Genomic DNA, 18,948 nt, shown 5'->3' on the forward strand with positions numbered 1-18,948 from the left:
GATCAGGGTCTCACCCTGGTGTCTCAGGAGTGCTTTTAACCAGCTGTGATTGATTCAATGACTTCCCCCATTCCTTGAGAATGACCTGAAAACCGTGATGCACCAGCTTCCAACTGGAAACCAACTTCCAGGTTGGATTACTGCAATGTGCTCTGTGTGGGGCTGCCTTTGTGCATAGTTCAGAAACTTCAATTCAAAATGCAGCAGCCAGATTGGTCTCTGGGATATCCCAGAGAGACCACATTATGCCTGTTATTAAACAGTTGCACTGGCTGCTGATATGTTTCTGGGCAAAGTACAAAGAGCTGGTTATTACCTTTAAAGCCCTAAATGGCTTAGGTCCAGGTTATCTGAGAAAGTGCCTTTCTCTAAAAGATCCCCAGCACTCATTGAGATCATCAGGAGGGATCCATCTTCAGGTGCCACCAGTACATCTGGTGGCAACCTGGGATTGGGCCTTCTCAGTTGCTGCCCCTAGGTTTTGGATCATGCTCCCCATGGATATAAGAGGTCTGTCTTCCTTGGAGGCCTCCCGGAAAGCCTGAAATCTCTTCATCCTGGCTTTTAATGGTATCTAATTTTAACCTTAATTTTTAATGATATTTAATATGGTTTAGATGTTTTTTGGTTTTATTTTATTCTGTGTTTATTTTATTGTAACCTCCCCTGAGCCACTTCAGGGAGGGCAGGATATAAATTGAATGAATAAATGAATGAATTGAAGGGATGAATAAATAAAACATCTTTTGATTCTGAATGTCAAGATTCTAATGATAATTAATCTCATATTTCTGAAATAAATGCCCCCATCTGGTGAAGGGCCAAAGAGACCCTTTTACACACAGCAGTGTGTGTTATACACACCTTCCCATATGCTTTAACATGGGATGGATGTTTAAGGAGGACATCTGTGTATAAATTGTACCCATAAGCTAAGAGTTCATTATAAAAGCAATCAATTAATCTTAGGTCTTATCTTAAGCCCAGACTTGATGCAAGGCCAGCACAGATGGAAACAAAATATATTCTTGGTCACCTGTAATGAAAGAGCAGCCCATGTTTACACAATGCTCTATTTAACTTCTAACTAACAATACGGCACATGGAAGTGAATAGGCTTCTGCCCTTGAAGGAGCCTTTTGACAGTCTTTGCTGAAAAATGTCTTTTCTTCCACTTGTCAGCTGTGTTGCATCATTCTCTTCAGGAACTGTGACAGCCCCAAGAACATGCACATCAAAATAATGACACACAATCTCTAGTTAACAGGATCAAGATCAGACATGTCTGATTGCCTTTTTATTACAAATAAAAATACACTAAAATCAATGTAATTACAGAAGGGAGAAACTTCTGCTCAACATAGCACTGAAGATTCCTAACTTATCTATTAAGATTCCTGCTGTAATCCCAGATAATTTCTTGGAACAGAATCAGAGGGTTGCACCACTGACAAACAACCAAGGAAAAAGATACAGAAAACATGAAAACAACTATATTCTGGCATTCTGGTTAGAAGCGTTTGATTAACACATGAAAAGATCCAACACAATTTGTCTTACTGTTTGAACACCGTCTTGGAAATGTGCAGATAAAGACAGAGACCTTAGGGAAGGAGGAAGCAAGAAGAGAGAAGCAAAATTAGCAGACTTTAGCTTGTTCATTCCTTTCATTGTCATGCTCTGCTTGTTCAAAGTTGCTCATAAAAAGCACAATATGAAACTGCAGTGGGCTTGTGAACTGATGGTATAAGATAACGACGTTGGATCGCATTTAAACACCCAAAGCAAAAGCTCCATGGTCAACAGAACAGAAATCTTGTGAAACAAGGCAATGTATATACTTTGTATGTTAAAAATTACTTAAGCCGTTACTTAAGATGAAGAACTCGCAGATGAAGAACTTGAAAAAATTACTTAAGATGAAGAACTTTCAGCTTGCAGATTTACTATAGGCAAGTGTAGTGAATACTATTCCAGGGGTTTTAAAAAGTTAGGAGTGTGTGGAATAGGGATGTGCATAAATCGAGGTTCATGCACAGGTTTGGCAGTGCCGGGAGGGGGGAGTGGCAAGTGGAATCGTTAAAAAGGAGTGCATGTGTGGACGCCATACATGCACGGAAGCCATGTGCATGCTGGTGCCATGCGGGGGTTCTTGGGAGCATCACAGTAGCAGGAAGTTGCATGGGGTGAGGGAGAGCAGGTAAGGACCTGATCTCCTCCTTTTAAAAGATCAGATTCACTGCTCCTCCCTCCCACAGTGGCACAAAACTAGGTCAGACCTTGTCTAAATTTGTGAACAAACCTCGGTTCGTGCACATCCCTAGTATGAAAGAATTGATAGTGGCCCACATTATGTGAAATGCAATGTTGGCATTTCTGATTGGCTGGTACTGCTGGACATGCGGAAGCCATCCTGTGGCGTTGCGCATGAGTGCAGTTTTGCAACTATTTAAAACAGCATGCTCACATTTGGGCAGTAGTATTTTCATTGAAAACAACCACTGTGCAAATGTGAGCATGCTGTTTTTAGTTAAGCAACCACATTTCTACCCGAACACCACTGGGGCTGGCTTCTGTGTGTGCAGCAGTGTCAGCTAATCAGGAATGAAGGCATTGTTTTGCACATCATGTGGGTCAGTATTCAAAAGAAGATACATAGGCTCATAGCAGGATTTCTAAAGCCTACTTTCCAGTAGGCTTATGAGATCACCCGGCATTCTGTGTGTGTGCCCCCCCACCCCCATCAACGTTCCAACGCCTAGATCAATATGAACCAAATTGGGTACAATTGTAGGGACACATAGGGACACCTCAACAGCGTAGTTTGTGATAATATCATCCACCCCAGTCCAAGATGGCAGACACATAAACCTTTGAAGTGCAAGTGGGCTAACTTGTGAACTACCTAACCAATTTGAACCAAATTTGCTACAGCTGCAGACACACATAGGGATGCCCAAATGGTGTGGTCTGTGATGATGTCATCCACTCTAATTCAAGATGGCAGCCATCTGAACATCTGAGGTGCAAGCAGGCTAATTTGTGTGGACTGCCTAACCAATTTAAACCATATTAGGTACAGTTGCAGAGTGACACACAGGGACACCTCAATGGCCTAGTTTGTGATTATGTCAACCATACCAATTCAAGATGGTGGATGTGTAAACTTTTGAGGTGCAAGTGAGTTAACATGAACCGCTTAACTGATTTGAACCAAATTTGCTACAGCTGTAGGGACACCTCAATGGCGTAGATTGTGATGATGTCATCCAACCCAGTTCAAGATGGCGGACAAGTAAACTTTTGAGGTGCAAGTGCACTAACTCGAGGACTGTGTAACCAATTTGAACCAAATTTGGTACAGTTGTAGTGAGCGACACGCAGGGACACCTCAATGGTGTAGTTTGTAATGATGTCATCCACCCCAATCCAAGATGGCAGATGCATGAACATTGGAGGTGCAAGAGATCTAACTTGTGGACCTTGATTTTAACTGAATTTAGTCCAGTTGTAGAGACAGTGAAAGGAAAGCAGGCTGATTAGTTTTTACTAGAACAACTTATTTTAATTTACATATTCCAGTCCAACATCCATATTAGATCCAATCTAAAATCAACAGTATGATGGTTCATCATTCTTTCAGATGACACACTATTTGTCACCCCATGAAAACCAAAGGCTATATTTTCATGTTAAACACAGAGCAGTGTTTGCAAGCCATACCCACTACAGCTGTTCCAGATTTTCATCTGATGAAGATGAGCACCTTCTAAGTTGCTTTATTTGATGATGAAATCAAGTATTCCATAGACTGAATCTCTTTATATAAATGATTAAATTACTCATATCCCCCTCCCCACAATTAAGCACCTCAATTCACTGATATTCTCCAAAGTACTCACTCTTCTGAAATGTCAAGCAAAGGTAAGAAAAACAAACTGCTGAAATCAGTAGCAATTGCAAGTATACACCTGCTAATAAGTCAGGCATATGAGAAAGTATTGTAACAGACAAGCACTTCTATTGTTAATTTGTCCTGATTTTCTGGCTGTCATGTCATCCCACCACAGTCCTATGCTTTGGGATGTTCATTACTCTTGCATATAAACTGAACTACCCAATCTTGAGGTTATAAAGCCCAGAGGATTGTCTGTTAAGTGACTTTAGGTTCACAGATCTGAATGCAGAATTTATTACACTGGATCATCAATGAATCTTGCAAATTTGACTGTCTCAAGATCAATGCTATGAAGACCTGGATATACTAAATAAGGGACATCTTTCACATAAATTTCTCAGAATTGGTGTTCTTGCTTGCAGAACAAGTGATTCTGCACCATTACACAGATTTGGAGCCAAATAATTATACTTTCCATGTCCAGATTACTCACAAGTCATCTCAGATGACAAACAAGGATTCAGACCTTTCTCTCAATATAGGCTGAACTGTGATATGGCAATCTATGGTTCAAATGACAATGTGCTAGGGATGTGCTGAAACATGATTCGGCATCCGAATCACAGCACAATCCCTTTAAAACTGAGGGCTTCTACAGACTCTTCAACACGAAGAGCAGGTCCATACTTCCTCCTCCACTCACCACCACTTTCATTATCACAGCACTCCCTCCAACTTTGCATGCTAGTGAGGCATTGTGTGTGTTACACCTGCATGCGCATGGGCTCCACACATGTGCAGAGGCCATTTGTGTGGTCAGCAACCATACTGTATAAAGAAATGTATAAAGATGGAGGGGAGGCTTGTTTTGTCCAGGGGGTGGGAGTGGGTAATAAGCTCATTAGGTTCAGGGTCCAAAATTACCTAGCTGCACCCCTGCAGGAGTTACTCTAAAGTACTATTAAATTTCCATAGGACTTCAATCAAGCAATTTAATGAGTATGTCAATCAACTTGCTGAGGCATTAGTAACTGAGGTTGGCCTTAATCCAGCTATCATATTATCTTAATTTCCAGTCAGAATGCAATGTATACATCTAAAATACATACACTTATATAAAACTAGGTTTTGCAGGCTGTCATTGACCAAGCAGAGTCATTTTGCATAGATTATACTTATAGGCAAGTTCAAGAAATGAAATATGTCAGAATGTTTTTATGAAAGGGAAAAGGGAAGTAAAAGAAGAGTTTTACATTTGTAGCATTTCAACTTCAAACATTGTTTATTTTATTGAATCACCATACATAGTAAATTTGAAGCCTAGAAAATGTGAATTTGAAAAAAGTCTTCAGCTTCTTTTGGGCATAAGATTGTTTTTGAATTATTGACCTGTTTGAGTGTTAAAATCTGTTAAGAACACCCCACAAAAAATTAAGCCTTTCAGCCAGCAAATTACGATGTAAAAGGTAGGGCACTCAGCTAATTTAAGTGCCAGGACTATATATGCAAAATTTGGTACCTGTAGGTAGCCAGGAAATATTACTTCATGGGGGGGGGGTGCATGCAAGTTAAAGCTATATAACAATGTGCTTCTGTGAGATTAATCAAGACTCATCTGTTTTTGAGAAGGCATAATAATGTTACTGGAACTCTCTTCCCAAGATTTCCATAATTTTAAAAGAAATTGCACTAGCAAATACAGTACATGAAGATTTAGAGTGTCATATTGATAACAGAATTGTAAAATATTTTAAAGGATTAAATCCATATTCCACTATAAAGGTTTGTTTATTGCATTTTCAATCATTCAAGTGAGTTCTGAGATAGTATCTGGGTTTTATTTTGGCTTCACATGAATGTATATTGCCATCTGCTGTTGGAAGAAAGTCATGGTTTTTAGCCAAAACATATCATCCTGCTTATTCAAAACAATATTCCATATGTCTGTCAGTGACTTATTTCCTCATTTAAGTAGCGCTTCTGAAGTGAAGGCAGGCTATCTGAAGTATTTGCAGCATACTCTTGCACAATTACAGCCATCTGTTGAGGCTTTACCATACTAGTGCAGGTGAATCAACTCTGTCATTTTTGACACCTCCCTCCTTCCCCAGGAAATCCAGTGCCACTCCAAAAAAAAAATATGTCCTTGAGATAATGCAGCTCTTGGAGATGTATTTTTGGGTGACACAGAGGGCTTCCTGAGGAAGGGGAGGGCAGCAAAAATGTCTGTTTCTCTGCTGCATTGGGTGTAGCTAATTGGGAAGTTCTGTTAGGCTGCACTCTCTGCATGTCAGCCATTGATTGGAAACGTCTCTCAACCGTCACCCAAGAGTCATTCCTCAATCCTGCTGCCTGGGGTCCCTTAAGCAAGAGATGCTGGTGATTGAACCCAGGAGCTTCCTGCACACAACATGTGCTCTGTCCTTGAACTGTGTCTTTTTCTCACACTGTTAACTGGACCTCGTCATAGAGCTAGTTCAAATAAAATGCATCAACCCAAGCAAAGTTTGTTCATCGGTTACATGAAAGAGCACCTGTGATAGCTGATTATATCATGCAGTGTTGCTGTATATTTAGATACAGACAAGCCTAAACCTACATGGTTGGTATTTACTTAAACACAATGGCCTTGTCGCAAGTTCTTTGTTGTTACTTTTATCTAATAAATCAGCAACTTTGCAAACAAATTGAACAACCAATAGCCCAAGTCTCTGCATGCTTACCCAGGGGCAAGTTCAGATGAAGACAGCAGAGATTGCTTCCAAGTCAGCAATGCTAATTACAGCTACCAATATAGCAAATAGCCATCCGATTACTTCATCACACAGTTAGGTCAATTTCCAGCTCACAGTGATGCCGAGAAGCTATCCACTACCCCTTTGTGTGCCAAAATCAAATGGCTGCTCTGGCATACAGCTGCTCATTATAGGCCATTTATTATAGACTTCCAAGATAACATGCCAGTGCCTTCAGAAATCTCACATTTACTTAACATATTTTTTAATACTACCCCAAAATGACATCTACCCATTGTTCTCGAATGGGTCGGATAAGCACAGTTAGGGCAGGGGAGCACTTTGGCTATTTGCCAAGGGTTGGGACAAGCTAAAGGAGTTACTATTTATTTGTATTGGCCTCCAGGTTACTTCCCAGAAACCAAAGCTCAGTATGGAAAGTGCTGCTGAATTCTTCAGCAGCCTGTCTGTAGCCAATGCTTTGCATAAAGTTGTGCATACTTCCACCACTAGCAGTGGATGGCTCAGTGGGACCATGAGAAGCAGCTTCAGCTCCAAGACCCAAATGCTGGACTGTTCTAGTCTCACCCACCAGTCACCAAACATTTTAAAAGTTACTCTGCACAAGTGGGGCACATCAAGTTGTTCACGTCACACTATGCTAGTTTGGTTGTAGCCTTGCCTACACATTATTGCAGCACACAGTAGGCAGGCCCTTACAAAGTACACATAACTGTGTCAATAGAGCATATCCCCCACCTATCTTTTGAAGGCTATGTGTATTTGCAAACCCAATGCTGCATGACCAGCATGGTGCAGTCTGAATAAAGAACTCCTCTGCAAGTGTAAACTTCTATGCATCTTGTGTTACTTTTTTGCAAGCACTACAGAAGGGAAGTTTTTAGTATGAGTATTCTATTATAGCAAGAAGCTGAAATCCAACTACTACTTCAGTTTGGAAACTGAACACCATAAAGGACCCAGAGCTGCATTCATATATTCCTGGGGTGGCTTAGAAAAAAGCCAGCCGATGCACAGCTTAGAAAACCCATGTCAAGAACAAAAGAGAAACAGCTTAACTGTTCCTGAGTAGCCCACTTCCACTAGATCAGGCCTGCTCAACTTAGGCCACCCCCAGCTGGTTTTGGACTACAACTCCCATAATCCATTGCCACAGGGGCCAATAGCCAGGGATTATGGGAACTGTAGGCCAACATCTGCAGGAGGGCCAAGGTTGAGCAGCCCTGAGGTATATGTTGTTCAGCCATTACATGAAACAAGTCTTGCAGAAGCAGCTATTACATATTCAGAGATGTTCCACTTTGTTCAGCTGTATTGAATGTGACAGGGCTGTATTCAAAATACAAGCTGTAACACTGCAGGTGCTTATGGCGTAATTGACATAATACATGAACACTGCTGTGTTGTATTTACACTATTGTAAGGATCTTTTTAAGGCTGCAAACCACTTTTGAAATCAATACCACATTGATTTAAGAAGTATTTAAGTAAAATAAAAGATTGATACTGCTCTCCACATGGATATTGCATTTAATTTCTTAACAATGTTTAACCTTTAAGATTTATATACAAGCTGAATGACAAAGGGCTGAAAATGAGGTTTCTTTTCTCTTTACAAAATGGTTGGAGGGGAATCAATGACATTTTTAAGCTTCTCTGTGCAATTGTGAAGGTTGGATGCTTGTAAGCAAGACACAAGGTCCATCTGGGGTTTAATTGAAAACTTTATTGAAGACAATGCGGTGCACATCATCCAGCCCTGCAGTGCCTGGTGCTCACTCACATCCCACTGTCATCTCTACTTCTGTCACAAACAAGTCCTGCAAGTTCTTGAGCCAGAGTCTCACTATTATTCTTTAAACTGCCTACTTTTCACTAAGACAGCCAAAGGAAACAAAGCATTTAAGGATCCGAGAAAAGTGTGTCAGGTATCTGCAAACACTCCAGGGTGCCTAACCTGTTTGCATTCACACCTCAGCTTGTTCCTTGGCAAGCAGTGGTAACTAGACTAGCAGAGACTAGAGATGTGCACAAGCTGGTGCAGCGCCTCCTTTGGGAAGTGCCAAACTGGCTCAGGTGTGTGCTAGCGGTCAAACCAGCTCGGCAAGGTGAAGAGCGGTTCCCTTAAAAAGCAGGCAAGCGCTCGAAAAGGTCACGTGAGGCTGCAACACTGTTCCCTGCAGCCTCTGAGGCATGTGTGCGCCAACAGCCCGCAAAGGCTGCAGGGAAGAGTGCCACAGCTACACGCGACCTTTCTGAGAGCAGCACTGCCAGAAAAGCAGCAAGGTGGGGATGAGCAATTAAGGAGCTCCCTACCTGCTTTCTAAGGGAACCACTCACTGCCCTGCCGACTGCTGCACAAACACCTCATGTACATCCCTAGGCGGAAAACCAATATAGAGGCAGATTTAAGCTTACATGTTACCCCAGCAAATATGGCTTCTTAAATCCACATTTGTTAGTGCAACAACATGGGAACAAATAACTGCTGAAAATAAATGGCAGGTTTTTAGGACAGTTAATCCTTCCCTCGCCTGACTGCCCCCTAGAACTCCTCCCCCAACAGGTCTCATTTCCATTCCCACAGCAAGTGGTGGTGTAGAATAAGCAAAAGAAAGATAGCGAACAGTTGTTGAGAGCTGATGGAAGGGAGAGACCCTTCCACCCAGTTATCTCTAGCAAATGCCCTCTTATATTACCCCGCTTCTTCAGATGTATTTGCCTTGAAATGCTTTGGAAACCTCTTGTTTTACCTGTTATGAAGTTCCATCCTGGGCAAAACATTCCCCCCCCCCTTTCACCTTCAATGCCCCAGAGCCACCTAAGGGCACAGTGGGGAAGCAACCTGCCTAGAGAGCAGGAGGCTGTTGGTTCAAATCCCCGCTGGTGTGTTTCCCAAAATATGGGAAACTCCTATATTGGGCAGCAGCGATATAGGATGGTGCTGAAAAGCACCATCTCATACTGTGCGGGAGAAGGCAATGGTAAACCACTCCAAGAAAGCCACATGGCTCTGTGGTCACCAGGAGTTGACACCGACTCAATGGGACCACCTTTCCTTCCCAATGCCTCAGCAGAGTTTACCAAATGCCCTTGGACAAACCGAATCTATGTTTATTACACCTTCCAGCCAATATTGCAGATTGGATTGGCAGGCTTGGGGCATGATGTAAATAGCTATGCCATTTATAGTCTCTTCAGGCACTCAGTTTTTTGTGGGGGGGTTTGTGCTTTCTGTGTTTTCTTCCCACCCTCAGCAGACTATCTTGCTTCCCTCTCATCCAGCAGAATCCTCCTGGAATTCATTCTGTAGATTTAAGTTTTTGTACAAACTGCCATTTTACTACTAACCCCACCAGCCTAAATTGCCATTTGCAGCTGGTTCTGTCTCAAGCTGCTATTTTGTGCAGACAGATCCCAAAGCTCTGGCAAAAAAGCTTCTAGAAGCTGCCAGCCCCTACTTTAGAGGACAGATCGTTACAGCACCTGTCACCTGGCCGGCAGTCTCCTGCCTCAGTGCTTTCCCCTTCTGTGATGGCAGACACATCACACCTGCATAGTTATTTTCCTTCCTTTCTAGAGGACTGCTTTTCATCCTGTAAGGGGTCAGGAGATTTATGGTTAGCTCTTTTAGTTAGGAAGATCATTGACCAGGTTTATGTCTGAAGACATAAGATATTGGAAAGATTCTTCTTCTCTGGGTCCACCTTGGTTCCCTGAAGGACAAGGAGGGCTGTGCAACTCTGCTCCTTTGAAAGCTGGCTTAACTTTCAAACGGTTTACAGCTAAGGCTAGGCCACCTGGCCCAAGCTGTAATATTGCTATGCCTTTAACGTTCTCTCCCCACCTGCCCAACAATTGATGTTTATTTGCCTGTAAACTCTTGCTTTCTCTTTAAATACATCTTATTTCACTCCCCACCCTAGTAACTGGTCTGTGCTTGAAGATCCATTTCACACTTTATCCATAACAGCTGAGGTTTTAGGGAGCTACCCTAATCCAAAGGGAATTCCTTTATGTGTTTAGGGGAGGGGGTTTACATGTGATTTTTCTACTTCCTCCTAAGAGTTAAGAGCAAATAGCAGCTAATTTTGAGTATTGGCCAACTGTATAGTGCTGCTGAGGGCAGCTAAACATTCCAATGCCCAAGATCTCAGTTACTATTAAGCAAATTGAGAAGCCTGATTGTCCCCTTCCAGTTGGACATTCCTTTCCATAATGTTTCCGTTGTTAAACCAAGAGCAAGACTAATGTCACCTTATCAATAAAGTAGAAGCTGCTCCATTTCACCCACAATCATTCGAGTACAGCCTTAATCTTTGATATCCATTCCAAGGCCTTCACATAAACACTCATGTTTGATTTGATAGCAAGACGTATGTACCCAATCACTGCTTGAGGGAAGCAGTTTCTAGTCAGGAAGCAAGTTGCTTAGAGTTGGGATGAACACAGGAGAAAGAGGCATATTAAGAACCCACTGTTGGCAAGCTACATTTTTATTTGCAGTCTCATTATGAGTTAGTGTTTTTATTAGCTCTGAAGTGTCTTACCAAAAGAAAATGCTTCCAGGTACATCTTCCTTTACAGCCAGTTTTTTGAAGCACATCTTTGGAAGTCACAACATACCACTAGATGGCAATAGTTCAATTAGATAGTCAAAACCTTCTTTTCAAGACTTGCACTCCTACTTCTCCTTAGTTTTTGAGGCCCAACTGAAAATGGGGAAGATGGAGCACCTGGCACCAGCTAAGATGTCCCACAGTGTCCATGCAAAGGCATCAAAGGCAAGTTGTAAGCAAGCACAATTTGTGAAATTGCACATCATTACTGGACATTCAGCATGTCTGTTAAGGCCATATCATTTGGCTCAAGCTCCACAAAGCCAAGAAATTGGAACCCAAGACCAATGCCTTAAGTCTGGTCTTAAGTCTGCAAGTTTTGGGGTTTGTTTGTTTTTACTAATTACCGAGTTGCCCAAACTGTACAACCACAGAAAACTCCAACATTACACTTAATGTTTATTCTAATTGACACTGTATAATATAATGCAGTGAATTGCATTATATTTTATATATTTAGGAACATAAGAAGCTGCCATATACAAAGTCAGACCATTGGTCTATCTGGCTCAGTATTATCTTCTGAAACTGTTGTAAGATAGTCTGCATTACAATGGTGTAGTAGAATCAGTGTGGCATAGTAGTTAGAGTGTTGAGCTAGGACCAGGAAGACACAAGTTCAAATCTCCATTCAGTCATGACACTCACTGGATTACTTTGGGCCAATCACTTCTCTGAGCCCAACTCACCTCACAAGGTTGTTGAACACAAACCACCATGTACATGGTTATGGGCTCCTTGGAGGAGAAGGATGCCTTTAAATACCAGTTGCAGGGGAGCAACAGCAGGAGAAAGGGCATGCCCTCACCTCCTGCTTGTGGGCTCCCCAGAGGCATCTGGTGGGCCACTGTGTGAAACAGGATGCTGGACTAGACAGGCCTTGGGTCTGATCCAGCAGAGCTGTTGTGTTCTTAAGGCTATAACTTGTAAAGACCAGACAAAATATACTACCATACATACAACAGTATCTTGGAAGATAGATGCAGTAGCCACTTTGGTAAAAAAGATTTCCAGGGCGAGTCTTGTAAAGCCCCGGCACAATCTACAAAGGCACACAGTGCTGGAAGGTGTGACCCACTTGAGCACTTTGGTCACAGCACTCTGTGATGGAGAACTCTTGCCTATGCTCTGTGTGCGCCTTTAAAAATGGTGCTGGGGCTTTGCAGGCCTCCCCGCTGTGCTGAGGAAAGCACAGTACTGGATGGAGATGGGAAGTGGCTCTCATACTGGATATTTTTTGAACCAAAGTTGTCCCTACTTAAAAAATAGTGAAGATTCCTGGCCCATGGAGTTTTCCCACTGAAAAAAGATTCCCCCTGCTCCAAGGTCAAGAAAAGAGAAATTAACTGCTGTGCATGCTCCTGTCAAGTCTCTAGGAGGCTTGTGTCATTGTTCTGCCTGTAGGATCTAGCAAGCTACCTGAAGTCCTGGCTATAGCCTCTGGGCCTATAACCAACCAATTGTTTACTCACACTTTGTGGATATTTCCAGTGTAGATACAGCAGTGACACCACATGGGGATCCCATCCTCATCACCATGTCAAATCAGCAGACCACTGGACCCGTCCACTGTAACAGCTCCTTTATTACAGACAGGACACTTCAGGCGGCCTGCTAGATCCTACAGGCAGAACCACCACACAAGCCTCCTAGAGGTTTGAAAGGAGATGTGAAGGAATGAAGCTTGAACCACCTCTTTGCATTCCAGATTTCTGTGCTGCATAAGTATTTGCTTATCCCCTATGCTGTGTTTTTAAAAAAACCTGTGCAGGGGTCAAAAGTTCACAGTTCCTGTTCTACAGTTTGGTTTAGGAGGGAGAAGAGATGGTTAAATTCTGGAGGAAAGAGGGTTTGATTTGATCAGATCAGTTTTAAAAAAATGGAGGGAACTTGAGAGTTATTTTGATTGGCTTGTTTAGAGAAAATGGAGGGGGGAAAGAATAAAAGGAGGCTTTCCTGCAGCAGAAAGTTAGTTCAAGTGAAGGAGATCAAGTTCCAGTTGGAGTGGAAGCTGGCTCTCAAGCAAATGTCTCAGCAGCTGCTCTTAGCTTTTGAAGAGGAGAGAGCTAGGAGAGAAAAGCTACTGAAATTAGAGCTGAAGAATAACAGGGAGAGTTGAGCTGAAGACAACTGGAGAACTGAATCACTCAAAGCAGCTGAAGGATCAGTCTAGTATTGAACCACCGGAACTGGATAGAAAGAGCAAGACCTGGGACTGAGAAAGCCAGGCTCACGACAGAAGCCGACTAGAGGCAATCGTAAGATGAGTTCTGGTGAGGATTCTGAATTAGGGCCGAGTTCAGATAAATTTCTTGTATTTTATTTGTCCCTTATGCTTACTTGTCTGTTTCTTTGCACTAAGATTTCCAAAAGGACTACTGTTTAGAATTGAACTATTTTAAAGTAAAATCTTTTTGAATTTAACTGTAGCCTCTGTTTTCCCTGCCCCATAGAAGCCTTTCCACCCTTCCTAGCTTTGAAAGAAAACAGAGGTTTGGAAGGCCGCTTTAGTAGACAGGCAAAAAAATACAGATGTCTACTTGGTGGCAGTGGTGAAGCTTAAGAAGATATCTTGCCCTATACCACACTGCACTAATAGCCCAATACTGTCTGACCAGAAGCAAGCCTACAGGGTTAATTTTGCACAACCAAATTAAGATAAAGTTCAGGAGTAGGTCTGTGCAGTAATATGTTGTGGCACAGTTCTCCCAATTACTTCATGCCTAGCTTATAACTGAACTGAACTTATGGTCATCCCTGCAAAGCTTCCTGGTCAAACAGCACTGTTAAACTTGGGTTACATTGAAGGCTGAATAGCTCCAACACTGTATACCTGTTCACTGCTTTTAACTAAACATGATAAACTGCTTGTTAGCTGGCGCCACTACACACCCCCACACCCCTGAACAGGCATTCTGTTATTGAACATACTTGGCTGAAGTACAGCTCATTGATTTCAGCAGTTTACTTTCAAGCAAATGTGTTCAGAATCATAGTGTAAGAGTCCCTCCCCACTTCTGGAAGTGTACATGGCTAGCCAACACCAGGTAGTTGCCAGTCACTTCACACTTTAGGATACCCCTAAAGCAGAGCTACAAACATCTGGCCCTCTTGCAGATGTTGGACTACAATTCCCATCATACCCAACTACTTACCACTGTGACTGGGATGTTGGGAGCTAGAGTCTAAAGATACCTGGAGGGACAAAGTTGTGCCGGTGTGCTCTAGATCAGGGATTCTCAATGTTGGGTCCCCTGATGTTATTGGACTTCAGCTCCCATAATCCCCTGGGCTGGAGATTATGGGAGCTGAAGGGCTGGAGATTATGGGAGCTGAAGTCCAATAACATCTGGGGATCCAACGTTGAGAATCCCTGCTCTAGATAGTAGTATGAATTCAAATGGCAAGAACACACACCAAAACTGACATTCAGTGCTGGGCTGTGGCTCCTTGTTCAATGTATGCTTGATAGCAAGCCTGGGTTTGCTTCTGTGCAATGTTAGGAACAGCTCAAAGCCAGGACAGGTCAAAAAGCAGGATAAGCCCCATCTGATCCTTGAAAAGACTAGATCATGTGTTTTGATAAGCCACCAACATGCTATCAAATGCAAAACAAAGGACACATTACTAGTATAATTCTTACTACTTTATTTAGCATTATAAATATTTTATTGATCTCATAGCTTTGGTCTTCAGCTGGTAGGTCCTGATCCACAAATAGGCCGAGACACAACCTCAGGCACTTTGCATCAATCAGCACTATTTCTTTTTTAAGGTTTGGTTTCTAACAAAAAGAATCAGTAAAACATCATGAAGAAAGTCCAATGCTGCAAACTGATCTTAATAGTGGGCGCTAGGTCAAAAGAGAGTTGAAGGCTTGTGCTATTAGGCCTCCAATTTAATTTTAAGCAGACCAAGGAGTAAGGGAGAGTAGGTAGCACAAGTGCAGAGAGGCAAGATTGAGACCTGGAAAAGGTCAATGAGCCTGAACAGTCTGAAGTCCATTATGCAAGTTGCTTTGAGAACTTGTTAGGAAGTGGTAGGTAAATATTTTAGTAATAAATAGAAGTCTGAAAGCAATACACAAGATCTGACGTACGGCAGAATATAAAATATAGCTAGAAGTTTGCCCTAACACTTTTTGGGAGATAAAGGGAGTTGGATATCAAGGGTACATGTATGGAGGAGGGGAAGTGTGACAACCTACAATGGGGTTGAGGAGGCATGAGCAGGGTGGATAAAAATCTATGCTTCTTTTAAAAAATCCTTTTTCATTTAAATCGGATTTTTAAAAATAAAATACTTTTTGAGGGGGGGAAATCTATCTAAAAATAGTTTTCTATTTAAGATACATTATAGTCCAAAGGTTATTCATCATGAAATAAAGATTAGTTTTTAGTTATGTAGCATGAGGCTGTATATATGCAATGCTTAATTTTTTGGTAAATGAATTCCATTAATCCATTCACAATGTCATGCTCTTCCAGAGGTTTCTGTAAGATTGTTTTGGGCATTTTTCTATCTAGAAAAGGACCAAAAATGAAATCTTCATCTGGTTGTAAATATTAAGATTATACCTGCAAGAATGAGTGAGTCTATGTAAAAAACCATGATTTAAATCTAGTCTGACTGGTAATTTAAATTGTGATTTAAATCAAATCCACCCTGGGATTTGATTAAAATCCCAGGGTTTTAATCAAAGCAGATTGATTAAAATCTGCTTTAATGGTCAGGAGCCTGTTGGAATATTATTTGTAAATAGCTCTCAAACAGCAAAAATGCAGTTGGTGTGCACAGAAGGCTTAGCTGCGCTGGCAGTGGCTGGTAAGATTCCTCCCCCCACTCGCCTTGAGGAATGTGTCTGCAAGGGGAGGGGGGAACCAAGGCCATGAGCTAGGTATCTTTAATGTGTAAATGGAAAAATACTACGCTGGAGCTGGAGGCAAATCGGAACCTTTAGGGTTAAAGCAACATGCTGACTTGTATACACGATGTGCAGGTGTTAAATTTGTTGATTGCTCTGTATATAAGATGATGATTTGCAAGGAGGAGGGGCCAGCCACACCCAGAAGCTTTTTGCTAACAAATGAATAAATAAAGCTTTGTTTAAAACCGATTCTGGTGTCCAGTGGGAAAAATACCTACCCAAGAGACTAACAGGGAGGATCCCTCCCTTCTAACAATCTAAACTAATCATGACCAAGTCCCATTGAAATTAAGTCATTTTTAATGAATGTTGGTGGTTCTTACTCATGACCAGTAGTCTCAATCCAGACCAAGTCAGCCCCATTGGACTAAATGGATTTATTCCCTGACCAATGACTATAGATTTACAGCCTCTGCCCTCCAAGAGAGTCCTGCAGACACCCATAAGATCATCTCTATCTTTCCTTATACCTCAGTAAAGGATAAGGAAAGACTTACCTTGTTAAATACTCACAAGTTCATGGGATGCACCTAGAACATCCTTGAAAAGGCAGCAGCCCTCCCTCTCTTGGCAGGGGACACAAGGACACTCCCTTCCAACTTTGGCTGGAACAAAGGGGCTCCACCTGATGAGGGAAGAGACTGGAAGAGAAACGGGGAAGGAGCTCAAGGTGTACTTAACCACCCTAATAAGCCACACACACGGCGTTACAGGCTCTTGCAACAAGCAATCAGGTCTAGCGGGGCCCAAGGCTTATCCTGGGCCGTGCCACCCTGAAGCAGGCGAGGTTAGAGTAGCACGGAGGGACTATTTCTAAACCAAGTCGGGGGGGCGCTCAAGGACCACCACCACCCCGCATCTCCGCCCCCAACACAGGTATTTCTTCCCCTCCCCTGCCCGCCCTCACACACAAAAACCCCAATCCCACGCACGCGTCCTTTCTCACGTGTCCGGGCGACCCCAGCCGCGCGCCCCACTACTCAAGAGCGCGCGGGGTCCCTCCGCGAGGGGGGGGAGGGCCGCCCGTTATTGCTCTCGCGCCCAGGCCCGCCTGAGAAGCTCCACCCGCCCGTCGGCCAGACCCGCCGCCCCGTGGCTGACAGGGCCGAACCCTTCGCGGCAGCATCGGCGCGGGCCAGGCTGACCGCGGCCTCCAAAGCGGGGCGGCGGCGGCTTCCGAGACTGGGAGCCCCCCTCGAGGCGGGACCGCATCCCACCGACAGCAGAGGCGCGCGGAGGAGGCCTCCCGCAGCGATGGCGTTTTTTCGAACCGTATTTTTTTTTTTAGTTCGCTGAAAGCCAACGAGTAAAACAGCGAACGTCACCAGCTGCTGCTAAGAGCCGGTTAGGGTTAGACAACCGGGAGAACCTCCGACCCGCAAAGGAATAAAAGACGCTGTACCCGCCTTATATAGCCGGCCTTTCTACGCCCCCCTCGCTGTCGCTGAGTTTGATTGGTTACTGGGAAAGGTTCGCTGCCTCTCATTGGCGCGGACTGGTATACGTCATGGAGCGCGAGTTTACAAGGCAAGTGCCGTGCCTGGCTTTCCACTATGTTAATAGCGTGCCCGCCCTGGAAATAGTGGCTGGGTCGGGTTGTCAACATCCCACCCACTGCCCGAATCAGGGGCTGTGCTGGAGTAGTTGGGAGCCAGCCTGAGTGTTGTGTGTGCTTTTACCACTTTCAACTACAGCTCAGATTGCTTCTCCTCTACTTACTGATATAATCATGGTTAGCCAAATGACAAAATGATGTCATCTTGTTTTCTAGAAAGAGATGCATTGTTAGCCAGTTAAAATAGGTTTCACACATGAGAACTATCCAGTAGTCATCTCTTGCATTCTTTTCATGATCCTGGTAACTGGAGAGTACTAAGTTAGCCAATCACTGACGGCTCTTAATTTTAATGTTTTTGTTAATGTCCACAACATGGGACTCTTGGCAACCCAAAGCCTGCAGCTCACCAGAACCACAGAGTACTCTGGTAGGGGAGGGAGAAGAGAAAGGAGTTGGAGCTCATTGATTTGAGCCATAGGTTTTCCCTATTAGCTGAAAATAAGGGACAAATGGCATGATGCCCATTGGCATCCCGTAAGGAAAGGCAATTTGGGGCTGAAATAAGAGATGTCCCTGCTAATAGGGGACTGTTGGTAACCTTATATGACTGACCGATGTTCCCAGCCTTGGGTTCCAAGATGGTGTTACAACTCACATCATCCCCTGCTTCAATGGCCTTTGGCCAACCATCATCTGGGGACCCAAGTTTGATAGCCCCTGGCTAAGCAAGTGTTCCCATATTCTCTATGCAGTTACTTCCTCCAATATTACACAAGTGAAGGTTGGAACATGCTTATAACACCCACCTTTTAGATTACTTTCCTACTTTTCTTTCCTTAAGGAAAGTAAGCGTATGAGATCACCTGGCATTCTCTGTGTGTGTCCGTGTGTGTGTGTCTGTCTGTCTGTCTGTCTCTCCCCACCCCCGCCATCAACTTTGCAATTCTTGGTTCAATGTGAGCCAAATTAGGTACAAATTGGACACATGGGGACAGCTCAATGGCATAGTTTGTTATGATGTCATCCATCACGATTCAAGATGGCAGAGAGACACATAAATGTTTGAGGTGCAAGTGGACCACCTTGTGAACCATCTAACAGATTTGAACCACATTTGGTACAGTTGTTGTGAGTGACACTTAAGGATGACTCAAGGGTGTAGTTCGTGATGATGTTATCCACCCTGATTC

At 43.2% G+C, this 18,948-nt stretch overlaps 1 long non-coding RNA gene across 2 annotated transcripts; it reads right to left on the reverse strand.

Annotated features, from left to right (window-relative positions):
• Window positions 1-1,255: 1,255 nt before the first annotated feature.
• On the reverse strand, window positions 1,256-17,097 carry LOC128351953 (uncharacterized). Of its 2 annotated transcripts, none has more exons than XR_008320139.1 (2): window positions 16,714-17,097; window positions 1,256-15,057 (listed from the first exon to the last, which is right to left on the reverse strand). It is a non-coding gene; the product is annotated as an uncharacterized LOC128351953 (long non-coding RNA). The 2 variants fall into 2 exon arrangements; XR_008320138.1 differs by having other exon boundaries at window positions 16,698-17,097.
• Between the last annotated feature and the right edge of the window lie 1,851 nt (window positions 17,098-18,948).

This window comes from Hemicordylus capensis, chromosome 3 (genome assembly GCF_027244095.1).
Source record: "Hemicordylus capensis ecotype Gifberg chromosome 3, rHemCap1.1.pri, whole genome shotgun sequence".
Lineage (NCBI taxonomy): Eukaryota > Metazoa > Chordata > Lepidosauria > Squamata > Cordylidae > Hemicordylus > Hemicordylus capensis.